Source organism: Mus caroli, chromosome 1, assembly GCF_900094665.2.
Source record: "Mus caroli chromosome 1, CAROLI_EIJ_v1.1, whole genome shotgun sequence".
NCBI classification, from domain to species: Eukaryota; Metazoa; Chordata; class Mammalia; order Rodentia; family Muridae; genus Mus; species Mus caroli.
Genome location: NC_034570.1, coordinates 152,190,844 through 152,198,211, shown reverse-complemented (window position 1 = coordinate 152,198,211; position 7,368 = coordinate 152,190,844). Strand labels below are relative to the sequence as shown.

At 43.2% G+C, this 7,368-nt stretch overlaps 1 pseudogene; it reads right to left on the bottom strand.

Moving 5' to 3' along the window:
- Positions 1–1,259: 1,259 nt before the first annotated feature.
- LOC110304641 lies at positions 1,260–3,134 on the bottom strand (annotated as a pseudogene).
- Positions 3,135–7,368: the final 4,234 nt, after the last annotated feature.

The following is a 7,368-nucleotide window of genomic DNA, read 5'->3' as shown; positions in this document are numbered from 1 at the left end:
CTCTCTCCCTCTCTCCCTCTCCTTCTCCCTCTCTCTCTCTCTCTCTCTTTTTTTTTTTGTCCAAGACAGAGTTTCCCTGTGTAGCCCTGGCTGTCCTGGAACTCACTCTGTAGACTAGGCTGGCCTCAAATTCAGAAATCCACCTGCCTTATCATCCCAAGTGCTGGGATTAAAGGCGTGCACCACCACTGCCCAGCTGCTCCATGCTTCTTGAGTTCCAATGCAGTGTGACCACTGCCTCAGGCTCCTGCTATCATCCTCCCTGCTCTAATGGGCTGTACCTTGTGAGGTTAGCCAAATAAACCTTCCTTTCTTGAGGTGCTTGGGATGAGGAGTATTTTGTCACAGCAACAAGCCATGTCACTAAGACAGTGTGCATGGGAACAGAGGATGTCCCTTACAATGGTGTGTGAGATGGAAGTTCTCCAACAGTGAGTCACCTTTCTCCCTACTATTTCTACCAATAGTTTTATGATGATTTATTTTTTACTTTATGTGTATGAGTATTTTTGCCTGCATGTATGTCTGTGCACCATGTGCATGCAGTACTAAGAAGGCTTCAGGTCAGATGGAGTTAAGTTACAGAGATGAGCCTCTATGTGCGGGTGTTGAGAATTGAACCTTGGTCCTTTGGAAGGACAGCCAGTGCTCTTAACTAGTTTTAATGCAGAAGGAATAAAACAAGAAGGCTATAAAACCAACCAGCAGCCTGCAAACAATCCTGCTATAGTGGGTGCAGTCTGTCCCAGGGTTGGGATAAAGGACTGCTATCTTCCAGCCTTAAAGAGATCTGTTTTGGGGTGGGAAGCCAGCAGAGAAGCACTTACTTGATTTTGGCAATGGAGACAAAGCAATGTGCATATACTTACTATACTAAACTATAAACTTACAGGCTAAGATGAGAAAAAGCCCACTGCCTATACCATAGGCCTTAAGTATTTCAGGATGGTCCTAAAACTTAGGTGGCAGTCGGCTTTCCTTCATTCCTTTCTTAGAATCCAGCAACTTGACATGGCTTCCTCCCTGTCCCAGCCTCATCCCTTGGGAATAGACTAAAGTGGTTGCTAGGCAAAACATTCTGTACTGCAAACTTTCTTAGTGTTCATATGGAAAAGCAAAACTAACGAGAAAATAATCCACCGCCTACCCACTAAGCATCAGTGTAGACAGAACACAGTCAGCTCAGGCTATGCTGAGTAGCTAGAGCCTGTGGCCGTGCACACAGGGAACCCCACCCACACCCAGTGTGGTGTACCCCATCACACAGTGGTTATTTTCTTGTCCTTGGTGGCTTGCTTGATGGCAGCCTGCTCTCAGATGATCTCCTTGAGTCTCTGTAGCCCGGTGTTCTGGGTGGTCTGCCCCCCCCCCACTAGTCTGGCTTCAGTGTAGCAGGGTCAGGGTATGGATGCACTCTAACTCTGTGAACTTCAAACTCTGGTCCACCACCAGGTTCAGAAGTCATTGGCTGTGTTATACAGCATCTCATAGTATTGCCTTGCAAAGTTCAAGTCTGCCTCCTATGACATGGTGATGTTGGTCAAATTCTGCTGAAGAATGAACATGGTCCTGCATATTTTCTTGATGCCAGACTCACTGATGTGCACCATTAATGAGGATACAGGAGAAGAGGTGTCCCAGACCTTCAAGGATGTACTGAAACTTATGTTGCTGAAGGCTGGCACTCATAGCCTCTTCCATGGCACTGATGTCTTTGTTGAGCTTGACCACTAGAGGGTCATAATCCATACTCTCCACATTGGCAACAATGGCATGGTTCCCCTCCTTTGCCAGAGGGATGAGATAGTGGAAACAATGAACTTTCACTTCCAGATCAAGACAAGCAAGCAGTGGTCAGCCATATCCTGGAAGGACTTGGCAAACTCACTCAGTGTCTGCATGACCTGTTCAGAGACTGGGGCAAGGTCAATGTTCACATGGCTCTCTTGAGCAGGGGAAAGCATCTGGGATGTATAAAGGATGGAGAAAGCTGACGTTGTTCGGCCCACCAGCCATTCCAGGCTTTTGTGCATGTTAGCCAAGGCTTTGAGGTCACTGATATCACAGAGAATATCTTGTGGAGGAATGTGTTTGTCACCAAGGTTTCCAATCAGGACTTCAGACTCCTTGCCAAAGGCTGCCCTTATGAAGTCTTCCTCCTCCCTTGCAGGCCTTAGCTGTTTGGGCTGAACCATGTTAGTCCAGTTTGGCAGCAATTTCAAGAGTCTGCTGATACCATCATCTTTTGCCCAAGATGCACTGATGACAAATTTCTCTTCGGACTGGACAATGGCCCTGCTGGCTATGGAGCGCATGCCCTTGTATTCCTAGACCTTCACACACACACCACGTTGAGAAACTGATCTGAATACACACTCAAGTCATGCATCAGGTTCATAAGGTCATAACTGTCTTCTCCACGATGATTGTGCTCTGTAGAAGAGGCCTCGGCACTCCCAGAACCTTCATGGTGTCTGCATTAGCTAGGATCTTCAAGAGGGCTGAGGTTTCAGTGATGCCTTCAATCTCCTTGTTGATCTCAGCCAAGACCTGATTAAGGAAGATGCTCTTGATATACATGGTGTCTTGAAAAGGACACTGTTTGGCAGACTCAATCTCTTGAATAAGTCTCAGCAATGGATGGAATATGACGGTAATATTTCTGGCTCCTGGTTTACAGGCAAATTTTGTTCCTCCGCCTTCAATTAAGTTGTCATCAAGACCACTTTGAAGTTCTCCACTCTGATTGTAGAGCTCCCTTCTCTCTTCTCAGAGATAGCTCATACTGATAACATGGGAGGATGATTCAAACTTGAAAAGAGAATTCTTTGGCTTTTGTGGTTTCTTCTTGGCAAAAAAAAAAAAAAAAAAAAAAAGGCTGCGAACTCTGCTCCAGCACTAGCAAAGCTTAGATGAGCTAATGGTCCTGAGGTGGTACATGTGTTCTTCATATCCAAGTATTCAGTCAACAGCATCTGTAGCACATCCTGGATCTTCACCCACACATCGGCCATGTCATATAATTTGATCTCTTCCTGCTGTGTTAGCTGGGTCCCAACAGAGTCCTGAAGGACCACAGAGTGTGCAGTGGCTACAGCATTAAACTTAGCAAACAACAGTTCCAGCAGTTCTAAAAGTAACCATGGCGGTTGTCAATTCTGTGTAGTGCTGAATGATCAATTCATCTAGGTTACGGTCATACTTCTCATAGGCTTTTTCAAAGTGACTTTTCTCATTTTCTCAGTCTTCAGCGTCATCACTGGTAGACAGAGTTCTGGTCACTGAGATGAGCAGACCCCCCCACCCCCAACCCCCGTAGGGCCTTTGCTCTGGCTGACTGTGCTTCTGTATTACCTACCAGCTGCTTCTGCTGCCATCTTGATAAGGGAGAGAAAGCCAGGTGGTGAACGTATCGAACCACAGAAAGTACCTTAAAATATAGTAAAAAGGGACATTTAAAAGTGTATCTGTAGAGGAATGGAGGGAATTTACCATGTGTGAACTTTCCTGGAGTGGAAAGTGCTCTTGAGTCAATGAGTGAATGGTAAGTGAGTTTGAAGGACCTTATTGTTCTCTACCACAGACACTGTAAAGTTAGGCCACACAATTTGTTTAAAATAGTTCCTCAGCAATAAATTAGCCTTAGCTTACTATGACTTTACTACTGTTTAAACTTTAACTTTTTAATAAACTTTGGGCTCTTGAGATAACAGCCTAAAACACAAATATGTTAGACATCTATACAAAAAGAAACAAAACAGGGCTGTAGTTTGCGCACACATGGTGTGGGTAAGCGGAAGCAATGCTTTGTGCTGAAATGGACCCTGCACCCAGCCTGCTGAGGAGAAGCCTCTGAAACCACAGTCAGCAAAAGTCAGTCTTCATTTTAATTGTCTGTGTCAGATACTTTATCACAGTGGTGAGAACAGGGCACAATACACACTTGTTATAATGCTAGTACTTATGGAGGCAATTAGGCCTCCTAGTGTGTTGTGTAGCAATTTCCTCTGAGGTGAAAACTTCCCAATTAAGAGGAAAAAGTCTTAAGACAAAGGATATAAAGAGAAAGAGAAACAATCAGATACTTTAGGATAGGGTATGTTAATTCCACAGATATTCCACAGAGGAAAGACCACTGACCCAAATAGTGGCCACATTAGTTAAAGCAAGCTTTTCTTCATTTACAAGAGGAGCTGTCTTTCCCTAAAGTTGGGTTCAAGAGATCAACAATGGACGTGAGGAAGATAAGGTTTAATAGCTCAGGAGTAGGGGTTTCTAAGAAGAGGATTTGGTAATATTTGGCAAATAGGCCCAGTTAAAAAGGCAGAACATACACATAACAAGTTGATCATAACAACCTCCTGAAACAAGGACAAATTTGGAAGGTGGTCCTTACTGTTAGCATTTCTTCTAGGCTCTGCCCAACAGTTACCTAGCAACAGCCAGGTACTGGCCTGGCTTGCTGTAAAACTCTCTCTCTCTCTCTCTCTCTCTCTCTCTCTCTCTCTCTCTCTCCATGTGTTCCCAGCTAGCCTCTTCCCTTCTTTCTCTCTTCTCTCTCTTTCTGTCCTTCTCTGTCCCCTTCCTTTCTCTACCTCCACTTCCTTCTCACCACCCCAGCTTCCCATGCCCCAAATAAACTTTATTTTAGACTAGACCTTTCATATAGCTGGTACCTTGGGGGACAGATTGCCTCAGCATGCACCTGCTAAGGCACCCCCTCCTATTGCATCTTGTGCCACACTACAAAACGTATCACTAACAAGATAGTCTGATCATAACATTTTGAAACAAAGCCATCATTGCTGTTTCCTAGAACAGGCAATAAAGAGTCATGTTTAGTTAAGGTTATAGGTAGAGCATAGCTCAGTCTGTAAGAAACAGAGATTTAATCACAAACTAGAATGAATCTCGTTTGTTTTTACTATAAGATGGCTTTCAAAATGGAGGCAGATTCACTTGTCAGATGTTTAACAAGGAGGTTAAACAACAGGACGTTCTAGAGCAACAATTCTCAACCTGCAAGTCATGACCCTTTTGGGGGTCAAGTGAAACTTTCACAGGAATCACATCCTGCATATTATTATATTTACATTATTATTATTCATAACAGTAGCAAAATTACAATTATGAAGTAGCAACAAAAATAATTTTATGGTCGGTGTGTGTGTGGGGTCGCCACAATACAAGGAACTGTATTAAAGAGTTGCAGCATTAGAAAGGTTGAGAACCACTGTTCTAGAGGAAGGTAAAACACTCCATCCTGAAAAACATTCCATTAAGACAGGAAGAAAGCAACTCAAAATAGCCTCAGGAAGTTCCTGAAACTGATCAGCTTCTCTAGACCCTGGCCTTCCCCAAGAGTATATAACCAGTAAAGGTTACTGAGAGTCACTTGAGAGAAACCAGGTTGCACAAGAGACTTTTGAGACAAGTTCAGATGCCTAAGGAAGCAGAAGGCAGCTGAGCAGCCTGAAAGAAACAGGAAGCAGCCAAAATGCTCAGAAAAGATAAACATTAGCTGAGCCGCATAGAAAAGACACTGTCCGAGAGCTGCCTGCAGATTGTGCAGTGTACTCCAGGTTCACAGCTTCCGTCAGCTGTCACCCATGCTCTGGTGGGCCCTGGTGATAGAGCTGTCTTTGAGTCAATTACATTCCTGTAACGAACTCATCACCCATATTCCTGTAAATAACCTCAATAAAACTCATTGATTCACCAAGGTAGACCTTGGAGCTGTCTGTATTTTGGCAGTTTTTCCCCAGGAAAAGTTGATCACACAGCAAACTGGTCTCGTAGTAAATGCCTATAGTAGAGACACAGAAATAAAAGATCATTCTCCACCCCCAGGAGTTCAACATGACTAAGGAGACAGGCATGAAGGTGATAGTAGTCATTTGTAAGTGTATTGACTTCTCTAGGAGAGACATTTGTTCTCACCAAATAACCACCAACAGTAGATTAAATTAGCTGTTCTGCTCAAGCCTCACTTGGTGAGCCAATGAGTTTGTCAGGATATCTTACAGGAACACGGACGGGCAAAGGACTGTTTACAGGAGCATGAATGGTTAAAGAATAGCTTTGTTACATCAAGATTCCACCACAGTGCAGATGACAACTTCACCATCCCTGCTCAGGTGGAATTCCCCTCCAATTAACATTCTATCCTCTTTGTAGTCTTGAATCTCTCAGGACCATGTGCAACCGGGCCAGAATTATGTGTAGTTGAGAAGGGGGACAGGAAGGAGTGGTTGGAGTCTCATGTGGGTGTCTAGTGATCCTCTCACACCCTTGCTGATGGTTTCTTGGAGGTAATCACACAGTTGTTCTGAGTAAGGCGGTAGTGACTGCTATGCTTGGAGGAGCATCACACAACAGCAGGGTTGGAAACAAAATGGGCAGGTTCAAGATATGAGACACCACACAACAATTAAGGAAATAGAAAGCATAAATTTGAAAGTGAACACGAGAAGCATGAAAAGAGTTGGAGGAAGGAAAGGGAAGGGAGGAATGATGTAATTTATATTTTAATTTCAGAAAGTCTCTCTCTCTCTCTCTCTCTCTCTCTCTCTATATATATATATATATATATATATATATATATATGCATATATACGTTTTTTTAAAAAAACGGCCTTGATATCATCTATTGATTCTAGTTATCCAAGGCCTCTTACATATATCTCCTGGGTGTAGCCATGGTGTCGGACATAAAGTGACAGCACTCACTCCTTGCATCCCAGTCTTCTCAGACTTGACCCAGTCGAAGCTTCTAAAACGGATGTCCCTGGCAGTGCAAAGTGGCTAGAGATGGCTAAGCAGCAACCAGGACAGCTTGAGAATAAAGCTGAAAAAGCACTCTGTTCTTCAGACAGAGATCTTCAGTCGCTTAACCATCAGCTGTCCAAGCAGATGCAGCCGATACGTTTCTGATAAAAAAACTAGTGGAGTTTGGGAGAAACTAGATCTAACCTGATCTGATCAGCTCAAAGATATCAAAAGAGCTAGTTACTCTTTATTTAGCATCCACTAGGGTGCTGTGCATATTTACCCAGGTATTAGGAGCCATTATTCAGATATTTTACCCTTGTCTACCACCTGGTATTTTTCTATATATCTATTTATTGCTCAATTGACCACTTAACTAACTTATCAATTTTAATTTCTGAATATGGAAGATTGGGTTCATCAAACCCTATACTCAAGGATAACTAAGCAGTTTATGCAGTCAGCTATGTATTTATTTATGAGACTAACCCAGGACACTTCAAACATGGGGAATAGATGTCAGAGCTAGAAAGATATTGGGAAAATTACTCTTAATGAAGAGATGAATTTCTTCTCTTACCTTTTTATTTCCTATTTGCT